The 26,129-nt window shown below is 43.2% G+C and overlaps 1 protein-coding gene across 2 annotated transcripts in view; it reads right to left on the bottom strand.

Annotated features, from left to right (window-relative positions):
- Window positions 1–26,129, bottom strand: part of TRPC5 (transient receptor potential cation channel subfamily C member 5) — a 135,282-nt gene that overhangs the window by 108,309 nt on the left and 844 nt on the right. The window contains exon 1 of one of the 2 annotated variants that reach the window (XM_074962459.1): window positions 24,695–25,018. The exons of the other annotated variant lie outside the window; for it this stretch is intronic. The gene's annotated coding sequence lies outside the window, so the exon portion shown is untranslated. Of the gene's footprint in view, window positions 1–24,694; window positions 25,019–26,129 lie in introns of those variants that run through there. 2 annotated transcript variants of the gene reach the window in all.

Here is a 26,129-nt window from a genome sequence, read left to right as displayed (position 1 = left end):
TCAACAAGTTAATCATTGAACAGAGTCCGTAGCAGAGCTAATGCCTCTGTACACCGTCACAGCTGCTTCTTCATTGCTATAAGTATAAGGAAGCTGCCCATTCATTTAAAAAAATAAAGGATTATAGAATAGATAGCAACATGTCAAATAATTACTCGGGGAGGGAAAGGGCATTTTGGGGAAAGTGTCAAATAACTAGCATTGTTATAATCGTTTATACTTTGCTTGAGCCAGGTCCTTAGCTGATATAAATCTGCACAGTTCCGTTGGCTTTGCTGGAGCTATATACCAGTTTGCAGGAGCTGAAGAACTGGCTGTAACTAAAAATGTAGCCATTATCTAATATAGCTAGCTAGCTCTTCAGAGTTTTATGCAGCATTCATCATCTGAACACCTACAAAGACCCACAACTCAGGATAAAGTCTTCCATGTTTACTATGCAGCAGGAATATAGCACTTTCTCTGCTTTTTCTTTTTAATCTTATCCTTCAATCAGAGGTGTTAGAAAGAGAAACAAACAAAATCCCAAGCCCAGGTATCACACTACAGTCATAGATTCTGCTTTCAAACAAAAATATTTTAGAAGGCAAGACACACACACACACACACACAATCTCAACTACTTTTTAATGTCACCAGGAATAGAACCCAAGACTCCCTGAGGTCATTTTTTACACTGCAACAAACATAGGGTGAAAAGCCAAACTGCACAGTTTATGACCTCTCAGCCATGGTACTCCACTCTCTTGACCCTTGAGCGGTCACACACACCTCTGCAAAGCAACTACAAAACATGGAGTAAAATGCTACTGTTTGGACCTGGAAGCATTTTGCACCAACCTGGATAAATGTAATGGTGGTGCAAGGGGCAAAACAGTGTCCGGATTTTGTTTCTTTTTGCCATTTTACTACCCACCCACCTCGTAGTCAAAGTGGATTGTTCCATGCTGTTTTTTTGGAAATGAAAGGAACCTTCAGGTTTTTGCTCATTTTGAAATACTAACAGGAGAAAAGGGATCCTTTAACAGGATCCCACCACAAAACCCAAATCGGGGTGTGAATTTTGAACACCCTGAATTCCTGGGTTATTTAGACCAGGGAGGGGTTGGTTCAAGTTCATAGCTGAAACAAACTCTCCAATGTGAGCTATTTGGTTTGGTTGCAGTGCTGAGAAGGAGAACCACTGGTTTAAAAGCAACGGGATTTGCTGAACATACTGGTTTATATTGATGGAGATTAGGGATTATCGATTTCATTGGCAACACAACAGCTTTTACCCTGCTCTGTCATCTTGGTTTGTTTAAGTCAGCCCTGCTCTGAACACTCTTCACTGCCGCTTATGTTGAGAAAGACTCTTGACAAAATGACTGCCTCGATTACTCAGGCTAGGGGCCATTTTTAAGGAAACAAGAAAAATTGCACACACACAAAAATATCAAGGAACAGCAAGAAGAATTTCTCTGAAGAAAGAAGATGGGTTTTTTTCCTTGACAAGGCTAAACAAACAGGCTAATGTGCGGATGAAAATAAAAAATGTGCATGAAGCTCTCCGAGGAAAGCAGCTGCCAGTCTCAGATTGGAGAGCTGTGATAAAGCTGTAATCAGAAAGTGCCGTAAATTGTTGCATATCTGAAGAGTCACAAAAAGGCTGGGGGAGATAACAGCACATCCCTTTATCATAAGAAAATTCTGGTTTTGAGAGAATTAAGCATATGAATTTAAAAGACATAAATTGAAATTGAAAGAACATATTTTTTTAAAAAGAGAGAAAAAAAATCCCCAAGGGTCTTTCATGTAAATCAACCCCATCCCATAGATAGATAGATAGAGACAGATGGTTCCACTGCGTTGGCTAAGAATCAGCATCTCTCTAGGGGTATAGGGTCAGTGGCTCCCTTTAGAGTGAGACAGTGTATATTCTGCAAGCCCCTACACTGGCTCACTTCTGTGTGAGAGGGGTTCAGGGCCTTTGCACAACCTCTCCACTGCAGAGATCTTCCTTATCTCTTATGATCAAGGACTGGGATTGTAGATGGCTCCTTCCCAGGGGACCTATGGGCAAACGACATCTTGTGCTCTCTCTCCCCAGCTTTGTGCACCCATGCAGGGCCATCCACAACATAGGTAGAGGATGACAGGTGTGTCTTCCCAGGCATGTAATCTGTTCCTTGTCAGGTGGCGTGCTTTACTCTTGTAAAATGTGATTCTAAAAGTATGTGATGAGAAGTGAAATAAATATAGTTAGCACAGCCTCATTTTAAACTTTCCTTACAGCTCTGTCACGCACCTGAGCAAGGAGCCAGGCTGTTACGTCACATTTTGCAAAGCCTGCAAGATGCTCCATATTGGACGTTGTCCACTAGTCCCTTAAAGGGACCCTCTCACACTATTGTGTTTTGTTGTTTTGCTTTTCCTTTGCTTTTCCTTTTCCCAACATTCTCTCACCTGGTGTATTATTTCAGTTGCTATTCCGCCTTACTGTCTTTGTTTCCAGAGATGATTTGAGGCTGTATTTTAAGATTCCCTTTATTTTTTCTCTTGGATTACAGTTTGGAGTTTGCTTTCTTTTGAGTTAATCTGTTGTTGCTTTTAATGGACAAGATATTTCTGTTTTCAAGAGACATCTTAAATTAGACTTTTCATAGTTTTTCTTCAAGGGAGCCTTATTCTTTCTGTTCTCTGTTTTTAGATTCAGCTACGGTATAAAACTGCCTAGGCTTTATTATTAAATTAAGGTACATATTTTCAGGCTACATATGTGCATATATACAAAGAAAATGCACAAATATACAAATAAGGCTTTGCATAATTTTGCTGTTCTACTAAATGCAGACACTTGCAAGATCTGCATTTCCCCACACTTCTTGCTTCCAAACCTCTGCACCTGCTAATTTCTTAATTCTGTTTTCAGTTAGTGGAGGCTTGTGTATTCTTAATTATGCTAATAAGGACTATACCCTTTAAAATATTAACATTTTGTAAACTTAAAAAAACTCAGTTAATTTAACTAGGCCTCATCCTTGGGTCTGTCTTCACTCCAGAACTCAGACCCCACTTCAGAGCTTTAGTTCTCCTTATTTAGACTGCCTTGAATGCTCTTCCTGCTGTTCTCTAGTCTACTCCAACCCCCCCCCACCACCACCACCACCCCAGCTCAGCTCTTACACACCCTTGCTTGGCCTTCTTTATCTGCTCTCTAAAAAGAGGAGGATCTTGGATGTTAATGACCCTCTTCTCTGAGGTGGTGAACACCCTCAACTCCCCTTGAGTTACATGGGAATTGATGGCACTCAGCACCTCCCAGGAGGCTCAGAAAATCAGTGACTGGGACTCTCAGTAGGGCTCATCAATTCTCCAGTCAGCTGGATTTTTTCAGTGCCCTCTACCTTTGCTCCTCTCTCATTCACTCTGTGCTGCTCCTTTTTGCCCCTCTCTCAGCATTCATCTCTTCACTCCCTCACGGATCTGAGGATCATCAAAAGACCTCCTAAAACTCCAGGAGCCTGATTCGCCACAGCCTTGCACATAGGATAGTCATTTATACCCATGCAAGGTGAGTGTAAACCACTATCAAATCTGAATCCTCCACTCAGCTACACCAATGATAACATTCTTCATGAACTTTACAAATGTGCACATGATTACGCAAGGTGCAGTACAGTGGAGAATCAAGCCCTTGTGCCCTGATCTTGAGTCCAGCTGAGCTGTGGACAGAGGAAGTGAGAATAGTAGGAGTTATGTGATCATATACTACCTTTGCACTCTCTCAATTCCTAGGGCTGCCAGGGGCCAATTCATCTGCTGTTATAAATTAGAGCAGCCTCAGTGCTGCTCTAACTGATATTCACAGATAATATCCCTAAGGGGCTGTTCCTCCAGTTAGGAATCACTGGAGTGCAGTAGTACTCCATCCCTCCTCCTCCCCCATCTCTTGGGATACACCCTGTCCAGGCAGTAAATTATACCTCTGGCAGAGGGGATAGGGCCTGGACCAGGATCTGGTCTGTGCTTTTTGGTAGCTATAGCTTGTCTACCTCCATACATCCATGACTTCAATGCATCGCTCTTCTGTTTCCCTGAACACTGCTTTGCTGAGCTGGTTTATGTTTCCTTGGCTTTTACAGAAAATGTAGGTCAGAGACATGTCGAGCATTCATCAAAACTGTGATTTACTGCACATGAAAGGAATAGTGAGCACTGAACCTGAGAAAGAGAAATGTGACTAATTGCCTAATTTACCCAAACAAACATCTACCTGATGAAAATCTTTGTTCTTGGCTTGTTTGTCTCTGTCTACGTGCATTCCTAATGTGCTTTTTGCTGTGGTATCGAGATGCTGGTCTTTTTTGAATGTCTACACAGAACTATTTAAGCCAGAGGCAGAAAAAGCCTAGCTGATCATTCAGTCCATCTCCCTGCCAAGACAGGGCTGCTGTTTCTTACAGTACAGGTTGTTTATAAGATACCAATTTCTGTCAGTGGAGAAGAATGTGTATCTGTGCTCAATGACCCTGAAATGAAATACACAGGCATTAAGGTTGGGAGCAAATTAAGCTAGAGCTAAATTAGCTCTGTAGGGGGCAGTGTGAGCCATTCTGGCCTGAGGAGAGCACCGGGATCCTTTTCACCTCAGGAGACACAATCTCTTGTAGGGCTGCCCAGTGCACATTGCGGGTATGTACCCTGGACAGTCCAAGGAGATGCCAGGAGTCTCCAAATTATTATCTTTTGGCAAAAAATCATGAGATTTTTTTAAATCTCATGGTTTTTTAATGGTTAACTTTGGCAATACTAAGATTGCTTCCTCTGGGCATACCAGGCCCTGCACTTAGAGGCCGATCAGTCTCACCACTGAAAAATAACACTGTTATCATTGGGTACATTGGGCCAATTTAATGCACCATGGTCATTGTGCATTTTGCACAAAGGAATAATTTAAAGTGCCAGCATCATATTTTACACCCTTGCTCATATGTAGCATGAGAGAATCCCTTTGATTTATTAGGATGAACATGACACCAGTTTTACACTGCCGTTGGCAGTGGAGAAATACATTTATGTACATGCCTGACAAAGCCAAGGGGACCGATTAATCTCTTTCATCCGTGTACACTCTGCAGAAAGCCCCTATAACTGCCAGGCAGAGCCCAAAATCAACTGAAGAAAATATGGGCAACACTAACAATAAAAGACTGTTGTTATTCATTACCTAAGCATGGCTGCAGCAGTCTGTTTAGAAACACAGACGTGCAAACTGCTTGTGTATTACTGGAAGAGCATTATTTCCATAATTTCTCTCCTAATTGTAACAAAACATGATATACTGGATTGTTCTGAGTATTAAGGGCTTCATCTTGCAAACACTTACTACCAGGCATGATTATAGTCCATAAATGATACTTATATGGCCCCCATCATGTAGTATCTGTATTTAATATATCTCAGTATTTAATATATTCAGCCTCACAACACCCCTTGAGGTACTGACATGTTGTATCCCCATTTTACAGATGGGGAAGTGAGGCACAGAGAGACTAAAGGACTTACCCCAGGTCACCCAGGATGTCTGTGTGAACAGGGAATTGAATCCACATCTTCCGAATTCCAGGCTAGCACCCTAAAAACTGGATCATCCTTCTCTCTTGTTGTGTGAGGACCGCAGGGTGAGTCCATGTGTAGAAGAGCAGAGACTAGCTGCTCGTAGACTAGCACAGAAGTCTTCACTAGCTAAATTTTCATTGGCTTAGGGTTCATAAACAGCCAGTATGTGTTGACACACCTAGTGGTGACTCTCTGACAATATTACCTTGTTCTCCAGAATCTCAGCTTTCGTATGAAATGAAAGTAAGTCTTTAATCATTAGGGTTGCAAAGAAAACTGCAGAAATATAACCTGAGCATAAGTGATGCAGAAATGTCCACAAATGTGTCCAGAGAGCCTGGAACAATATGCCAAAGGGTGTGGACTACCCCCTTCATCTCAGTATGGGGTTAACTCAGATGTCCACAGATGATGATGATTTAAATGCCAGCATTGTTAACTTTCATCTCATATAAAAAGGGAGACGGAGACTATGTCTACACTTCAAATGCTACAGTGGCACAGCTGCAGCACCTCTTCAGTGTAGACACTTACTACGGTGGCAGAAGGGGTTCTCTCATTGCTGCAGTAAATCTACTTCCCTGAGAGGCAGTAGCTAGGTTGACAGAAAATTTCTTCCATTAACCTAGCGCTATCTACATGTGGACTTAAATTGGCTTAACTAGATTGCTCAAGGGTGTGGATTTTTCACACCCTGGAGCAACCTAGCTGGGTAGATCTAATTTTCTAGTGCAGACCAGCCCAGAGATTCCCAGATTAACAATACTTGCTGTGAGTTTGTAAACTCATTTTGATGCCACACTCTGGTGGTGTTTGGAAGATACCATCACTCACCTTTTTCCCCAGTCAAGAAGGAGCAAAGCCTATGGAGCCTAGCAGAGTTTATGGGAATATTCAAACCCCACCAACAGGGTGCTAAGCTCAAGGAACCTCACAGAGCCCAGGATTGTCACTTACTATATATTGGTACAGCACCTAGCACAATGGGGCCCCAATATTCGTTGGGGCCTCTAGGTGCTATAATGATGATGAGAGTCTTATTTCAAAAATGCATTTTCACCCTTCCTCCCTCCCTCCTTCAATGACGTTTTTCCACTGCACAGCTCTGATTTTGGAGATATCGTCAGAACCTTTCTTTTCCAGACATTTAAAGCAGATAAAGTTACCAAATAAAAAAAAACCAAACCAAATCGGCTAAGGCCAGCTCATATGTACGAAACTACTGGAAAGGACACAAAATGAAGATTTTTTTTTTTGGCATATAAGCTCATTCATAGCAATGTACGTGATTATTATGACAAATGCCCATTAAAAATGGAATTTTAGCAGCAATTCTAATCTAAACATTCCCGCATGCATCTCATTAGCCATTAGTATTCTTGAATAATGTCCATTAAATTTTACCAGCAGTCAAGTTTTCGCAACAGTTTGGCAAACATGACTGCTAAAAAGAGGATCTGCGGAAAAGCATGAGAAGCTGCGTGCAACGTTCCATTGGGACGCTCTTAAGATTCTGCATTATGTCTTAACAGATTGGACTATGGCCTTGAGATCACCAGCCAGATTTTTTCCATTGGGTACAGCACTGTAAAGCTAGAGTTACTCCGTTGACTTCCTTAGAATTACCCTGGATTCACGCTGGTGTCACTGAGGTAGAGTTTAAAAAAATCTTCGTGGAAGGCAGATTACCTAAAACATTCCAGATCAGATTGTGGCACACTTCTTCAAGATCACGGTTACCATACTCCACAAGTGGTCCCATTAAAATCAGTGGGACCACTTGCGGAGGAATGCCATGACTACGCTACAGATTTCTGCTGACACACCTATGCCAGTCAGCGGTGTGAAGAGTTGTGGTCCCTGACCGACATAGTTGTGCCAGTAGAAGCCCAGTGTGGAGAGGCAATTATAACAGCAAAACTAGAGCGAGGGACCGGAATAAGCTGTACTAGCAAAAGCACAGTTTTGCTGGTACAAGCTGAGTCCACACTAGCAGAACCTTACCGGCACAGTATGTTAGTATACCTGTACTGGCAACATGTTTCTAGTGTAGCTGTGGCCTGAGGGGTTACCCGGTATAAGAGCATCAGAATCTGGCTGCTAACTTATACCTGTAACTGTCCCCTCTCTTTTATAGTTAAATTCCATCAACTTTTTTGGCATAGCTTGTAAGCAAGGCAGTGGGAGGGATACTCCTCTTATGATGCTGCAGCAGTGTGGTAGGACTGTTAGAACCTCACATCCAGCTGCATGAGAATCCCCCATGGTCCAAGCTTTCCACAAGGTGTCTTATGCTACCATTGCAAATTCTGGGCTTGTCTGGGATGAGGGCGGGGGGAGCAATGCTACACACTGCAGGGATTCCAGATGTAACTGTCACCAATAGGTTGCTGGGGAGACACCGCTGCAAGGAGCTAAGTTACTTCAGAGGCTGTACTGGCTTCTCACAGCAGCTCTGAAGTGGGACAACACAAACTTGTCTTAAAAAAACACCTTAGTCCACCTCTACCTGGCCTATGAGTTTTCTGCTGTGACTTTAAGGGTTCCAGCATAAAATCTCAGTTGATATATACAAATTAATTTTGCATTGGCGTAAACTGGACTAGCTCCATTGGCTTCAATGGAGCAACAGAGTTACATCAGCTGAGGTTCTGGACCAAGGGAATCTAGTCACACAATTCCCCCACCTTTAATGAGAGCTGGATAACAGCATCCACTGGCACATTTTGAGAAGGATGTTCTAAGTTGTTCCATAAGAATTACTGGCTGGAGGCTGGCTACATTAGCTCCACAATGACATTAACCCATCAGGTAACTTAGTTGGCATTTCATGATGAGAAAAGTCGAATGTCATCCGTAAACATTTTCCCCTTTTCATTTTGTTGTTGTTGTTTTCTTTGGAGGAAAAGATGGGTGAATGTTGGCTCTGGAGGAAAGTTAATGGGCTGCTAGCTCTGAAAACGATATTTCTGCCCAGATGCCTTACACTCTAAGCTGCCCCAAAGCAAGCTTAAGCGCACTTCCCTGGCAGTGCCATCAATTCTGAGCTGTGTGGAACTGCTCTGTCGAAGGCTGACAGGCAATGTTTATGATAGCTCCCATATACTGTCCTTAATGCCTGATCAAGATAAAGGTGCAGTCATTTAAAAATACCTCTCTCCCTAGGAAAAGAGTTCAGATTGCCCATTTCAGTTCAGATAATATTTGACGCCAGCTACACTGCTAAACCCCACTCTCTCACTCACTGAGCCCCTACACGCATTATTGACAATGAAGTTGTTTGTTTGTCATCTTCAGACTGAACAGGAATGACATTTCTGTTGCAGTGCAGTAAAAGGTTAGCGCTTGCATAAGCTGATAAATATGAAGTCAAGGTGACTGCTTTATGTATTACGTTAGCATAGAAGTGCAAATCCTTAGGGCACAAATAGAAATCTCAGTAAGCAACATAAGTAACCACTGCAAAGCAACAGAAAAAGTCCAAAGGAAAATGCGTACATTTTGGAGAAACTATATGTAAAATGATGAGAGGCATACAGTCTTGCAGTGTGGTAGGCTGTATCTGTGCAGATCACAGAACGAAACAACCTTGAGGTCTGTAGGATGAATATTCCCTGCTAACTCGAAAGATGCTGTTTTCTATTTGACTCTTTTTTGGTAATTACATCTGCACAAGAAGACCAAATCCTTGGAACAGCATCAAGTTGATAAGTCTTATGTAATAAGAAAAAAGGCTCTCTCCATAGCTTTTTTCAACATTTGACCAAAATAGCATATTGAAGAAAGTGAGAGTCAGTTTTATCTGACTGCTGGCTTTGAGATTTCAAATAAGCCCCTTGTAACAATTCCCCGCTAATTAAGAGTCCACACACATTTAGATGTGAACTCAGTTCAATACAACATTTAGAGCTCTTCTGACGTTTAATTTTTCTTTTCAATGTGAGCTATTAAAAAAATTATACAAGAAGATGAATTCTGTTTCTTCTCACCACCCCAGCTACAAAGGAACTAAATTGTTTTAAATACATTTTGGAGCATCTGGGTCTGATTCTGCTCTCACTTACACTGATGTAACCCCATTGACTTCAATGGAGTTACTCCTGATTTACAGTGATGTCAGTGAAAGCCGAATCAACTATTCTGGCCGCAATTCTGCTCTGTTATAGTGGGGTAACGCCATCAACATCAGTGGAGTTACCCTGTATTTACTCCAGTGTAATGAGTGCAGACTATAGCTCTCGCTCACTCAATGGGGAGTGCATTGATAACCCTTGGTAGCATATAAAAAGAAGGGATATCTCACTTTCCCCCTCACTTCTTGTTTCATGTGGCACTCATGTAGCTTCTCCCATATAGCTTCTTCTGCTAGGTTTGCCAGTTTTGGTTGGACATGTTCCTGGAAGTTTCATCACATGATATAATCTTTAATTAAAGATCAATCTTTAATTCCTGGAGACTCCAGGACCATAATGGAGGGTTGGCAACCCATTCTTATGCTTTCAGACCTACGCCTTACCACATTCTGGCCTATTATATCCCCACTTCTACTTCTAGGGCCCTCTTTCCCACCCAGAGCACAAAAGGAAAAGATGCAGACACAAAAGCACCAGTTTAGGGGAGCTTAGATTATACCTCAGAGTGGCCCAAACGATTCCGTGTACAACGACATCTTTGGGTATGTGCTTCAGCAGAGCTCCAAGAGCAAATAAGGAAATAGGGCTACATCTGAATTGCTAGAAAGGTTCTTTTGTGACAGTACAAATGATAATGTTTCAAAAATGTCAATGAACCATTCTGATCTTTTTAAATCAAAACAATCTGGCAAATTCCACACATTCGCGAAATGTTTCATTTCAGTTGACTTGAATCTGTATTTTTCTCTGACAAAAGGTTTGGCTGAAAAATTTCACCCCGTTGCCCTGCTAACTGCACTACAAATACATGAGAGGCTGGTTTAATGTGAGTAGCTGTCAGGTTTTCTGCTAGGTAACCAGTGTTGGAGACAGAGTTGATCAAATAGTGCAAATAACGATGGCAGGCGTTCATGCAAAGATCAGCCATTCCCCCAAACATTCATGTGAATAGACATGGTCAGGCTGCAGAGCCATTTGGAATTTGAGCAAATATTTGCAGACATCTTTTTCTGCACTATCCCCCCAGCTCTGGTTGCAGCCTCCAACTAGTCTAAAATGTTTCAGCCTGAAGAGGATATTTTCTATATTAATTGTTCATGTATTGTAGGTTCTATTTAGGACCAACATTGTGACAGTCTTGACAACGACAACCGATCCATACAGACTTCAGCAGGAAAGCAACTGCAGGACAGCCACAACCAACGATAAAAAACTACTGAATTTAAATAAGACAACAATAGGTCCAGTTACACACTGGTTAATTAAGAGGCAAATTGGTGCTTAGTCATAGCATCAATTAGTCACAATATTTTAAAATCACCTTTTTTATTGGAGACATTAAATTTTTTTCTGGGCTGTGGAGCTGCCTGTGCCTTTAACATTTTAAATAAAAGGAAACACTAAAGCTTGATTCTGATCTCACTTACACCAGCTTTCTATTGATGTCACTCCACTGGAGTGACTCTAGATTTACACCAGTGTATCTGAGGAAAAAAGTCTGGCCCGTGGCCTGCAGGAATGCCTTTCCACATCAACTGCCAAAGATAAGAGCAGAATTAGCCTTCACATTACAGGAGCTTCTATCAGTTGTCCTGCGAGGGTTCTCCACTTTAGAGTGCTTCCGGACTTTTTTTAATTAGCAGTCGGGATGAAGGCACACTGCTTTGCTCTGCCTCATGCTCCCAACTGTCAACTACATGCTAGCATTGGGTGTATGTTAAATGCTCAAGTCTGAACACTGCCTGACTACATTTGGCACATGGGTCAGTCTGTTGTGACTTTTTTTGTTGTTAATCACAGTATGCCGTTAATGGGTAGGAGGGTTCCTTGGTGCCTTGTGGGATTTGAATTCTCCACTAATGCGGATCCAGATTCCCTGTTTATTACTCACAAATGCACACTGTGTATTTTGGGCCGATGAAGGATGATTAAAATGGGAAACCATCCATCACAAATTCTGTGTAAGCTTCCTTCATGCTTTGCTTTGAATTAATTAATGGAAATAAGCAATAGGCTTGAGTAGCAGAGGACTGGGAAGCAGGAGATGTGGGTTCTAGTTCTGGCTCTGCCATAGACTTCCTGTGTGAACACTGGCAAGTTGCTTAAGCTTTCTATGCCTCAGTTTCCTAATCTGTAAAATGGGGTTGAAAATCCAGTTCTACCTTACAGGCATGTTAAAGGTTTAATCAACTCATACAAATTTGTCAAGCCTTTTGTGATCCTCAGTCAGAAGGTGGTTAACATACAAAATGTATATCTTCTAGCAATGAGCAGGGATGGAGGGCCTGATTCTGACTGAATCTAGCTCCATATTATCTGTATCACTGGTCTTTTAAACTTTAGCATGAGACCGCCTGATGGACGGCATTCTAATCTTCAAGCCTCACTGCTTACCTGTATCTAGTCAAGGTTAACTTAATCAGACCACTGTACAACTAGTTACATGTATGTTCATGTATAAACATCTACAGTGCCATAATGCTAAAAGTGAGGCAGATCTACCTGGCCGAATGAAGGCTTTATGGACTCCCACCAGGGCTGCATGCAGCTTAATTTCAAAGCTCTATTACTCTTTTTTGAAAATACAATAATAATATCTTACTCTTACAGAGCATCTTTCATCCTGAAGGATCTCAAAGTGCTTTAGGACTATGGGGAAGCATTTTATTTACCAATAAAAGGAAGCCAACTCCGAGATAGAAAGCATCAGCTTTTAAAAAATATGCAGCAACCCTCCACAAGAGATTAGGACAGGAACTGAAGAATTTTTCATGGAATACAATCTTCAAAGCGCCTTTTGATGAGCAGGATATAGGAGGTTGTCCAACCTAACGCCCGCTTATTTTTACAGAAACTGCAGTAAAATGTTTGACACAAGTGGTCGAGTTTTATTTCTCATCTGGAAATCAGTGCCTGCAGCAACCCGCTGTCCTCTAATACCATACTGGGGCATTGTTTCAGTACTGACTCAGCTGGAAGAGTGCCACCTACTAGACCAACACCACCACTTGCTGTAGCAGCCTGGATTTTCCTTCACATGTCACAAAAAAGTAAATACCAAATAGTCCACTCCAAACAGTTCATTAGCAATCCACAGGTGAAATTTGTTTGAACAAATACTTGGGAATAAGGAAGACAGTTGTAGGAATCAGGTTAGTTTGTGAATGATTCACAAAGAGGAAAAAAGGATATTATTATTATTATTATAATTACTATTATTATTTAGCAAATAATGTATTTGCAGTGATTCATTTAACCCACTCTTTTCATGCCCATCGGCCAGTTGCTTGGATGTGACATGAGTTGGTGGTCTCTTTCCATTTCATACTGGACTGGTGTTCATAATACAAACACCAGCTGACTTGTGCTGGGAGGCCAAGGACTGAATGGGGCATGGAGACTGAATTACCTTCCCAAGCCTGAGTGGAGACCTTCAGAGCTGAAGAACATTGGCACTGTGGAGGGAAAGGGGAATCCTGCCCTGGCTGTACCTATTCTGTGGGTAAATAGTGGAATTCAGTCTCGAGGGCTGCCAAACCAACACCTTTCCTCAGCACTAAATGAAATAACCATTTAAAAAAGACTATAAAAGAGCATTGGCATGACAAGGTCTGTGCAGCAGGATTGCTGGACCTGCAGGTGCTGTGGGTCCCTGACAGTATCTGAACTGACTGCTTTATTCTTTCCCCCCTTGGTCATCCAGAGTGCAAATCCACACACAGTCTCCACTCACTTTTATCCTGCAGCCTATAAATATGCACGAACTGTGCTGGGGTGAACTTGAACACGCTCTCAGGATGTCATTCTGGAAGAGAAAGAAGGCTGCTTACAGAGATGCTGTTGCTTACACATCATCTGCTCCTGCTCTGCACATGCGCACACGGTTCTGGGGTCACTGAGAGATGCTTCTCGTCTGCTCTGAAGATAGAAAGACATGAAAATATATATTTCTGGCCACACAGCTGCTGGTGCAGAAAATTACCAAGCCCTGTCCTGCATGGGTCTGCATCACTACCCTGGTTCTCAACTTGTGAGGTGACTTCCTTCTCTTCATGTGTCACTATAATAATGCCTGCATCTGTAATTTTCACTCCATGCATCCGATGAAGTGGGTTCTAGCCCACGAAAGCTTATGCCCAAATAAATCTGTTAGTCTTTAAGGTGCCACCGTACCCCACAAAGACACTCTGAATACTTGGCACCACTATGTTTGTGGCACCGCTAGCTACTCAAGCCTAAACAAAGTGAAAATGAGTCATTGAGACATTAGTAAGAAGGACATTTAAGATGAAGGAATGTTCTATGCCTGGGGCCAGATCCTCACCCTTGTTCAAGACATGATTCAATACTCACTGAAGTGAATGGGAGTTTTTCCATTGACTTCAATGGGCTTTGGACTGGGCCCAAGGTTCATTTGTGCCATCAGTACAATACCAAGGGATCTTAAATCTGCCTACATGGCTGCTGAGGATTCCTTTGGCAGTTTGACCCTTTGCCAGGCCCAGGATCAATAGCGGAGGATAGAAAGCTTAGAGCCACATTTGCTTCCCACTCAGTGCATCTGAGGACTGAGCCCCATATTTCTAGCTCTGATTTGAAGACACAGGGACCGATAGGATACAACGCTCTAACGAGTCTGACTCAGATGCAGGAAATACAGCTCTTTTGTCAAACAGACGTCGGTGTAAATCTGCCTAGCTCCACTGGTGTAAATCTGCCTAGCTCTGTGTCATTTGTGTGTAAAGCAGTTTTCTAATGCTGCCTTTGAGAAAGAACAAGAAGATACAAATTACAATTAGAACACACTCTTAACAGCCATGCAGCTGCTGTGACTCCCACAGAGCTGTCTTGCCATGAAAACTCCAAGAAATGGGTCATCCAGCTAGAAGAGGACAAATGAGAGCAGGGGCCTGGGGTGGGAGTAGGAATCTTTGCTTCCAGTCCCATCTTCAGATGTAGTAGCAAAGGGACATTTAACACCCAGAAAAGCACATTCATACCCAGCAAAGGCCACTGATTATTGTGGTGAATTATTTCTGCACATTTTGGAACAGGTCCGTCCATCTCAGGCTTTCTGCTGCCAGAGCACCTCTTCTCAGCCTCAGATAAATTTGTTAGTCTCTAAGGTGCCACAAGTACTCCTTTTCTTTTTGTAGTCTCAGGAAAGACAGAGGAAATCACGCTGTCCCGCCCCAAGTCACCATTAATTTGCCAGACAGACTAACTGAATTGTTGCTGATTTTTCAAATACACGAATAGACCATAAAATAATTTATAGCAGATATTTCCAGTCTGATGCTATCATCCCACCCTGCCGTGAACAAGATCTGCTCAGCTCCTCTTCCCTTATCTGTCTGGAGGAGCTGCAGCAACACAAGAAGCCATGATTCCCTCCTTATCCTTCCCCACATTGGTTAGTGTCAACTTTTCCTCCTCTCCCCAGCTCATCTAGAGCTGAGCGAGGTGGCCCTGTATCTTCCTGGTCCCTGATAATTGCTGCACTATATTCAGGAAGTCAACCTCATTGCAATTTGAGTGTGTAGATCCAAGAAGTGCTCAAGAAGTTTTGCAAGCCTGGAATCTACCCTTGCAAACCTGGGACTGCTCATGTGACATTTTGTCCACCATGACCATAGAAAATGGCTGGCTCCCAGTGGGTGAAGACTTTTTGAACATGTTCCTAGCAGGAATTTTAGCCCCACAGTCGCAGAGTCAGTTGACCCAGGCTCTGCGACTCACTGCTGCAGGTCTTTGGTTGCTGAGTGGACATACCCATAAGGGCTAAAGATTAAAAATAAGAACAATGGGATACTTTTTGCAAACTACCTATGTACATCCCAAGCCAATCAGATTGATGATTCCCAGGTGCAAACTAAAGACTTTTGCAGCTGTCATTGCCACTGATGCTTTGTACCACTAATTGCACTATTTTTCTCCTCTGATTTGTGTGCACTGCGACTTTGTCCAGTTCCCATCAGCAGCAGAAAAAGCGAATGGCTTTCATTAATTATGTATTTGTTGTTTTATTTATTTCCTAAGACAACAGTTTTGCCATATTGTTGCAACATGTGTCTGCCTTGGTGGCGCCATTATGTAGCTCTTTAATTAATGTCTATTGATATTGCTGAAAGGTCGCACTAATTGCGGCTGCCTTGCGTTGTGTTGGCTTAGCATTACGCATCATGTGTGAACTCTCCATATCAGAGTTCCAGGACATATTTTTTCAGGGACATGATAAAACGTCAATTTGTGCTGCTGTATCACTGAATCTCTCGCTGTTGAGGACCACAGGGTCCCAGATGTAGAGCGAGGAGAAAACAGGGTGCTGACTTATCCACACTGCAACCCTGTCAACATCCATGTAGTTGCCTGTGTGAAAGTCAATCCTGTATTTGGTCCAGAATGCACAGAATTTGGCCCACGCTATGAACAACTCTATAAAAATAATGACACTTATTTAGCCATTTGAAGATTTCAAAGCATTTTATAAACCTGAATGAATTCAGACTCCAGCCTGAGTGTGTGGCTGTTGGGCGACCGGCGTAAAACAAGTTGGTGGTCTCAGTCCAGTTCCTAGTGGACAAGAGTCCACAGCACAAAAAGGATTAACTGGCAGGAATTAACACTTCTTCATAGCGTATGCATAACGTGCCTCAGGTGGCTCGTGACCAAGATTCATCACCAAATTTGGTCCGCTGGTCGAATCATTAACTTCCTCGGGTACTGAGGGGGAGTGTGACATGAACACCAATTGGCTATGATAAACAGCTAACATCTCAACTGTAGAAGGGATCCCTCCAGCTCAGGCACATTGATGAAGCTGTATATAAAACCAGGAATATGCTACCGGCAATACACTAGCTCTTTGGATACATTCAATACTTCAGTCTCAGGGATTCTCAGTCGGGCCCTTTCATGAGTATTAAATTCCCTTGCAAAACCACCAAAATAATTTCCCGCAATGTGGTGTTAATACTCTACAGCTCTATTCATCAGAGAAATTACTTGACTCCTGCATAAGGACAGGCCTCTGGAAGGGCACAAATGGCCTCCAGATATTTTTTTTCACGTCCTACTGACCTATACAGCAGACATATGGCCACCGCAGGGAAACTATTTTTGCCTGGCAGTTTGACAGGGGGCCTTGCACAGAGAGCCAAAAGACCTGTAAATAATGCCACCTCCCTTCTCTCACCTCAGCTGAATTACTCACAGCCAAGTCACTCTTGTGTGGCAGCATGGAGGCTATTTTCCAAAATCGTTTCAGTCAGCCATGGGTTCATAGTGATTTCACAGACAGTGATTTGTTTATTTCTGCCCGGGGGTGCCTGCACTAATCAGACTTTGTGCGTATAGCTAATGCGGTGGTTTGCCAACTGCCTATACTTATACCAATGTCTTTGACAGGAGGTGCATCTACTCACCAGCTAATCAGACTGATTAGGTTACAGAGAGACCCCACTGGAAAACAACTGGTGATAAATGTGAAAGTGAAGCTTTTGACAGTTGTAACATACCGGACCTCCCATTCCTTGTCATAGATTCTGAATCAAACCATCACACTGTGCATGTCTATACACACACACACACATGCAGATCCCTGCACATTATTCATACAGATAAGAACAAATATAGCTACAGAGATATTGTTTGTAACTTAGTGTGACCTCAGGACCACTAGAAGCCCCCCCAGTAAGAACACGCACCCTACCACTCTGCAAAATACAGATTTCAACAGATTTTAAAATATCTATTAGAGCTTTTAAACAATGGTTTCACACTGTATTACGTACCGTTTTTTTAGACCCCAACTTTGAGTAACCTTAAATCCTTTCTAATCTAAGGAACATCCTCCTGACAATGGCTCAGATTGCTCCCCATACATCCACACACAGAGGGGAGTCTCTGTGTGCCGATCTCCCCATGCACAGCACAAATGTGGGATCCAAGGTTTTTGCAGGGGGAGGAGTGGATACTGGGTGGACCAGGAGAAGGTGTGAGTGGACCATATTGGTGTTGGGGAAATGTACATCATTTCCGTCCCTCCTCCAACCACACAGAGATTCCCCAAAAAGACAATAAAGTCTGGGGTTGGACTATGTTTTCCCTGGATCCTGAAGCCAGGGGAGTCCCTGACTGTGACCTCCAATGTAGCACTGTCAGGGATCAAGGTGCTTGGAGCCAGAGCAGATGTGGAAACACAGAGCCTCTAGATGGATGGCCCTGGCCTTCCACAGATACCCTCAGATCTGCCTGGATCCACAAGGTTTGAGTATGGACCCTGTGGTTTTTTCCTCTAGGGAGGGCAATATTTGTGTTCCCAGAGGTCATGTGATAGTTCTCACTGAGAAGATTTTCATGGAAAATTAGCCTGCTCTTTCCAACCCACACTCCACCAACCTTTGCCTGCAGGTTTTACATGGAGGGACCTTATCTGGGCCTAGAATTGCATCCCTGGCTTTAAAACACTTCATGGACTTGCCCTAGTCAAACCCATGCATCTTTTCCCTCTCTGCTACACTAGCATGGTCCTCTTTTTTCCCCCCCTCAATGTAATCTCTCCTCTTCTGGTGTGCGATTCGTCTCCTCAGCTGCTTCTCCTGTTCAGAGTAGCCTTCCTGTCTCTAGCTACATATATTTTCAAATCTCATCTTCTGCCAGGGCCCGATGCTGCGACCCCTTATTCACATGAACAATCCTTACAGGGAAAGTCCCACTGGGGCTGCTCTGCTGAGTAAAGATTAGTCATGTGAATAAGGTTTGCAGGATTGGGCCCACAGTAGATGAATTGGGCACCTGCACAGTACTCGTTACCAAACGGAGCAAAGAATTCTTGTTGCAGATAGGACAGTTTCATTAAAGTGACAGTGTTCTTGCACCTAGCTTGATCTTTCAAGGCAATGAGCTGGCTGAAGACAGTATGATGAGGAACTGTCATTCTAACAATCCATCTATCTGAGGCACCTGTCACTGTGGTATCTAAGCACTATTCTCTTGTTTCCATCAGGAAATGTGTTGCATTGCTGAGAATTTCATTGACTGAAAACGTTCTAATATTCCATCATACATTCTAATCACCAGAATTAATTGCAGCTAGAGGCCAAGTGAGAGAATGGCACCTCCCCTTCATAATGCAGAGCAAAGGCAAATTGGAAAGCTCAGAACAACTGAAGGAGGAATTAGAATTATTTCACCCACTGCACCAGAAAATACAGCAACCACACCTTAGCATGATAGGGATTGCTCCCTAGTTGGGGCCTCCAGCACTACTGCAGTATACATTCTTATTAATAATAACAGAAATGAACAAAGTCACCAGACCTGAGTGAGGTTGGAAGTGATGAAAGCGCTTTGAATACTAAACTCTACTCATAATAATGAGCACTTATATCTTATGACCACATAAGGGTTTTTCACCCTGAAGGATCACAAAGAACTTTGAAGAAGATGAAGGTGGACACAGGAAATCAATAACAGGATGATTAACCCATCCATGAAAAGCAGACATGTTCATAATTCTACTTCAAGTTTCTAGTGAGATCACAAATCATTCCATACTTAATGTTTATGGAGTTTTACTAGGAACACTTAATGGAATTACCTTGTTGCATCTTCCATGGTTAACCCATGATTTACTATTGCAGCTGATTAAATATTCCCCTCATTTAATGAATAATTCAACAAATAAAGTATTCAACAAATATTATTTCACTAGCTCTGGATTATTTCCTTTATTTTACTGCAGAGAAAGAGAATTGTTTTGTGTTGGCAAATGTGTGTGTGTGTGTGAGAGAGAGAGAGAGAGAGAGAGAATGAGATGGGAGACCCAGTGAAAATCATATTTGACCATTTGGGGAACTGTTTTCAAACACTTAAGCCAAAAGATTGCACTGAGAACAAATAATACTAAATCTCTAACTGCCTTACTGTCCTAGTGAGTCAGCTACAAAGACACCCATAATTGTTAGTAGTGAAGATTTGCCTCTGGAATCTTTTCTGTCCAAACTTATTGCATGAGTGGGTCTCTCTCTCCATGCCTGATGTTGTCAATACAAAGCAACGGTTGATTTGCACTGAGGAAAGGCATACAAAGAAAACCCTGGGTTGAGGCCTATACATTACTATAACACATACAGAACTACAATGATGTCTCCCAACTTCAGCTCATCTCATTCTCACACAACCTCTCATCCTGTCATACCAAATGCCAACAGAAACATTATACCTATTGCTCGTGACAGTCTCTGTGTAAAGACTCTTCATTGCTTTCCCTGCAGCATTCTGCATCCCTAAATCACCACATTTTAATATGGAGCAAACACTACAACACCTCCCCACACCATTTCTTCAGCACATTGGCACTAGTGGTCTAAGTAGATTGAAATAGGAGCAGGAGCTCTCCATGCACCAAGCAGAAAGGGAAGTTCATGCAAGCCAACGGAGGTGGCCCTGTGCACTTCCCACACCCACAATTTAATCCCCGATTGCCACTACATTATTCCCTTAACCAACAGTGGTAACTCATCCTGGATCCTGAAGCATGAGACTGAAGGCTCAGAGAGCTGACCTTATCACTGCCGAAAAGGGATAATTCTTCTCCCATAGCCTTACAAAGAACTCAGAAAGAACAGGAGTACTTGTGGCACCTTAGAGACTGACAAATTGATTTGAGCATAAGCTTCCGTGGACTACAGCGAAAGCTTATGCTCAGATAAATTTGTTAGTCTCTAAGGTGTCACAAGTACTTTTTGCAGATACAGACTAACACGGCTGCTACTCTGAAACAAAGAACTCAGTTAGACACAGGGGGCTCGATTGTCCCATGTCTTAAATCTTGACCCTAATCAGTCAAGTGCATTTGGGTGTGTCCACTTGAAAGGGGATATGGTCGGGGTGCCCTTATATCACAGTGATCTGTGGTTGCTGGGGAACCCCATGAGAGCCCTTGGTAGCCAGCACTAATTAAAATAGCCTACAGGTAGCTCTAATTTGTGCCAGGGACCAGCTTAGCATCAAGTTAAGGAAGCACAAAGGTGGCTTAAAGTCACCTTCTTGTCCCCTTGTCCCCCAGACTATGACAGTAGAAGGGGTCTGTGTCCTTATGAATTTATCTACACCCAGGCAATACGAGAGTACTTCCCCAGCAGCATAAGTGAGTGGACAATTCTGATTTAGTAGCATTTTACTTTAATTTTGCAGCCACTTTGCACAGCTGCTCATCACTGTAGAAGGTGAAAGGTAATAGGAAATCTGACCCTGCATCTTTGGGTGGCTTGATTCTGCTAAATTTGATGAGACTTGCTGACAAATGTCTTATCCTTCAACTTAGCTTTGTCTGCTCTTTCATGTTCTCCCTTTCTCTCTTTAGCCAGAAATGCTTTGCATGTTTGTTTACTCTGAGCTACATTCATCTGAGTCATTCAACAGCCTTTCCCCACTAGCACATTACAGTGAATTCTGAAGTGAGGCATCCATAAGAGAGTATTATATTGCTGTGAGTATGCCAACAATGGGCTAAATTCTGGCCCATATCTTGCTTTCAGAATGCCTGATTGATATTAATGGGGAGAGTTATTTAAAAATCAACAGCATAATATGGCCCTTTGTTTCAGTTACCCTGGTTTTCATCTGGAGTAACCCTATAAATCAAAGGAGTCCCTCCAGTTTTACACCAGTGTAACTGTGAGCAGAGTTTGACTCACATTGTGCAAATGATGCTACTGTACTTAAAAGAATAATCCCAACAGTATCAGCCTCATTTTAGCTACACTTGGGTGGTGGTTATCAACGATTCAGTCTATTATGAGGAACAATTATTTGCACATTGTTTTTAGTAAACTTCCTCTTCCGGGATAAGTTATCAAGACCTGTAACCTTGAGAATCCAGAGCAAACATATTGTGGATGAGACCCATAATTCAGTGAGATGACAATACCATAATTTTGGCTACTAAAAAAAAAATCCACCTAATCAGGAGACCTCAGTACTGATCATCTGAGGATTTTTTTATGATTGCCCGAAAAATAAATCTTTGCAAGAAGTGAAATAATCAAAGAGTTTTGTGTTATCCATTATCTCTGAGATGCCAATCCTGTGCAGAAACTAGTTTGAACATCTAATTTAAAACAAGGGAAGAAGGTCAAGAAACTAACAATACATTTTAAATATCCGATAAATAATCCAAAAGATGAATAGTTTTAGATTGTAAATGAAATATACTAAAGAGAAAGGGAGACAAGAGATAGACGATAAAAAAAAATGTTCTCCTGAGAAAGTAACAAAATTTTAAGGAATTTTATGACTGTTCTCTGTGTTTACAAGTCAAATCAAAGCCAATTGTAGGGTACTTCGCATTCAAGCCATTTCCCATCTAGGTCCTTTTCACGGTTTGAAGAAAGCGAACACCTGGGCCCATTTGAGTTTTTTTCACTAAAAATGTGCCTGGCAACAATATCTCAAATTAAAGTTAGTTTAATAAAGATAGTTATTGTCTATCAAGGCTTGCATTGAGCTGATAGCTTATTGATCTCTGCTTGCTAAATTTCAATATTAAAAAAAAACAAATGAAATGACAAACCATAGCATGGTAGAAAGGGGAGTCTAAGAGGCTCACAAGGAGTCTAGTTAATGCCAAGAGACTTGTGCATTCTCCAGAATATAGGTACATTCAAAAACATTTATAAGCTAGATGGTCTGAAATGGAAATGACCCGAACTTGCTTCAGCTGATATTTATCCAGCAGTTCTACTTAGGGAAGATGGGTGTAAACATTCATGAAGTGTACATACATACATGTATCTTGGTCCCCGGTTGTGTCTTTTTCTTCTTCAGAAATGATGCCCAATAGTTCCTACTAGGGTTTAATATTCAGGAAGGTAGGCCATTCTATTTGTCAGCTGTATTAAAAGACATTTGGCTACACATTCTTAATAAGCTAACAATCTGAGTTTCCCCTTAGTTCCTAAAAAGCACTTTTGGAATAATAATCATGTGCACTGATGTAGCATCTTCCTTCCCAGAACTGAAAAGTGTCTTGCAAACAAAAATGTAGCTTCACAACGGTCCTGTGAAGTAGCTCAGCATGATTATCCCTATTTTACAGAGACGGAAAGCAAGGCACAGAGAGTCTGAATGACTTGATAAAGGTCACACAGGAAGTCGGCGACACATCTGGAAATAGAAACTCCTGACTCCTTCCCCTCTCTTCCCCTACCTTAGCCACATGACCAACTGTTCTTCCAAAAATCTTCCACTCTCTTTCATTTTGCACACTGTACAGGACCTTGCATTACATAAGAGCATTTGTTACAAAGTGTTCCACCTAATACAAAACCTGTTTCTTTTTATGATTTGTCCAACAGGAAGATTCTCAGACAAAATATTTGAAGAACACAATGGAAAAGTTGAGAGAAGGTGATCAAGTGGATTAAAAGTCCAAACACCCTTTGAGGCAGCTGTGAAAATGTAGGACTTCATATAAAATCATTGAAATGGATAACTCAAAAGTGTGAAGAAATTTATGGAATAATTATCCGAATCCTATGCATAGCCATGAGCTAAAATGATATTATCAACATCACTAATAATAACAGACAGTCACAATGTCCATTCACAAAAGACACAGCTAAATAGCAAATAGAATGAAATCAAACAAATTAAGTCCTGTGAGTTCTTGAGAAACAGAGATTGGAGGGGTTGGTTTTTGTTTTTGTTGTGCTGGGAATCTGACAGATTGTTAGGCATTTGACAGTTCGTAATTTATGTAGTTTGAGGTTCATAGTGGAATTTTATTTTTGAAGGTATGGCAGAGAACATCCTCCTATGACATCACTATTAGCAGTTCTGGTTTCAAAAGCTGTGGATCAGTGATATGACTCACAAATGTGTCACAGAAATGGCCCACCTAATAAGGTGAAAATAAATGTATATGTGTACATAATATCTAAAGTAAAATCACATGAACACACAGGTGGCTGTTATAAAATTCATTATATATATTATAATTTAGCACATGGACATATATATGTAATATCTACTGCATGGACAGCTAAAATGAAACATGGTCCATTAGATTTAGAGTCTCTGCATCACCATAAACTCTGGCAATGAAGCCAGCTAGTCTGGACTTTATTATAAGTTTTGATGTCCTCCTGTTTTGAACTCTAATCCGACCAGCTGGCAACTTGGCCACTTCTGCAGTAATGAACTTCCCTGTGCAAAAAATAAATAAATAACCAACCAAATAAATAAATGCAGCCCATTGTAACTGTGATTCACTGTATTTTCTATCTGCATGGAAGGAGGGGGAGAAATCCCTGAAGCAACTAGCAGCTTCCTTCTAATGTGACACGTGCTTAATTTACAGTATCCTAGCAAATATGAAGAGCAGATGCCATAAACATGTAAAAGCCGGGGGTATAATTTCAGGGAATGAAACAAGGCGATCAAAGGGGTCGTAAAAGCTGGTTTTGAACCACCCAGCTCTAGGAGGAGTATAAAGAAGGGGGAAGCAGGCATCCCCGGCCATTCTACCCTAAAAGGCTTTCGCCAGACTATCACGGGCAAGCAGAGATTATATATATATATATATATGTTTTTCTCCCTTTCCCACTGACCTCCTAGAGTTGAGGCCAAACATCTCCTGGAGGAAATCCGACGGGGGGCACGGGAGGGCTGAGGCGGGTTTGAACAGAGCGCTGGCGCCTGATGGAGGCTGCTGTCAAAAGCTCGGTGGGGCTGGGGCTGGCAAATCGGTCTTTTCAAACTGCGGCTCTGCCTCCCTGGCTTTCTCTTTCTCTCCTGCCAGGCACCCAAATCACAGCCCTTCTCCTGACGGTCTTGCCCACAAAGCAGAGGCGACCGCCGGTCCCTACAATCTGTTGCTCCCCTTCTGGCTGCCTTTTTACTAGAGCCCCCCCCCCCCCCCCCCCGCCCCAACCCCCACACAGCGGGAGACTCACCGAAGAGACGCGGCTTCGATCTCTACATGCTCAGGTCCCCGCGGTCCGTGGCGTGCGGTCCATGCCTCTCATTTGTAATCCGCTCCGGGATGAGCCTGGCAAGGACAAGCCGCGGCAGGGCCAGGGCCACCCATTTCCCTCTAATTCTTCCCAAACTTCCCCAGCATCGCTCGCCGCGGCTCTCCCCACCGCCCGGGCGGGTGCCGAGCGCAGTCAGGGCGCCGGCGGGAGAGAAGGGGCAGCAGCCCCCAGCATCGTCTGGTGCCTCGCCTCTTTCTCCCCGCCACTCCCGGGCCCCGAATTCAGCGGCGAGCGGGTAGGGGCTGCGAACCCCCACCCCCACCCCCACCACCCCCCGCTCCTCCTCCAAAAATTAAAGAGATCTACGCACAGATGCACTCCGGAGCGCCAGCGGGAGGGAGTGAAACTGACACACGCTGCACGCGCCCCATCACACACACTCACACACCCAGGCAGGGTGCAGCGGCTGATTATCTCAGCCACCACCGCCACCCAGTCCCCTCTCCGGCTGGTCTGGGCTGCAACCCCCTGCTTCTGCAGTTTCTGGAAAATGCCATCGGGAGGGATAAGCAGGAACGGCTTTAAAAAAAAAATACACACACGCCAATCCGCTCCTTCTTCCTTCTCGCTCTGTCTGGCCCTCCTGGTGCTCGGGGGTGCTGCGGCTGGATTGCCCCTCTGGGTGGGGGGTGGGGGGGGGGGTGAGCCGCAGGAAGCGCTCCCCTAGGGGCGAGCAAAGAGAGATGGAGAGGCAGCAGCCGGTCCCTAGTCAGCCCGCGAGGAAGCCAAGTTCTCCCTCGTTTCCTCCAGCAGCTGGGGCAGCCTCTTGTCTCACACCTTGGAGACGACAAGAAGGGGGAAAGGAAAAAGCTGGATCGCACTGGGTCTCACCGAGGTGTGGCCCCCCCTCGGCACTGTGCCCTCAAACAAACCAGAGAACGAGTCTAGCTGATGCTATTGCGCCAAAAAAAAAAAAAAAAAAATCCACCCCGGAGCACGAGCTCTGCGAAAACCTGGATCTGGCACCTGCTGGAGCCACTCCCATTGTGACCCCGAGGCCACCAATTCTAACGCCCGAACAGAGAGCCGGGGGAACTGCTCCTACAGCGCCAGAAATGTCTGGACCCTGGGGCATTAGAGCAGACGAGCGCCACCAAAACACAGTTCTGGCGCTCGGATTGTCCCTGGATCCGTTCAATGCTTAGCCCTCGTCCCTCAGATTTCATGGCAGGATCAGCGAGCCAAACGTAGCTGCTCCGACTGCATCAAAATGTTCTACACCCCAGTACATCCTGGCACGTGAGTGCCCCCCCAAAAAACACAGATCCGGCACCTGGGTCCACCTGGATCGCCGCAGTTTCTGACTCCGAACCATAAATCTATCCTTCCCTGGAAAAATCTGGACCCTGGAGTC

Source organism: Natator depressus, chromosome 9 (assembly GCF_965152275.1).
Source record: "Natator depressus isolate rNatDep1 chromosome 9, rNatDep2.hap1, whole genome shotgun sequence".
NCBI classification, from domain to species: Eukaryota; Metazoa; Chordata; order Testudines; family Cheloniidae; genus Natator; species Natator depressus.
The sequence above is the reverse complement of the archived record's forward strand: the minus strand, read 5'-3'. Positions and strand labels throughout refer to the sequence as shown.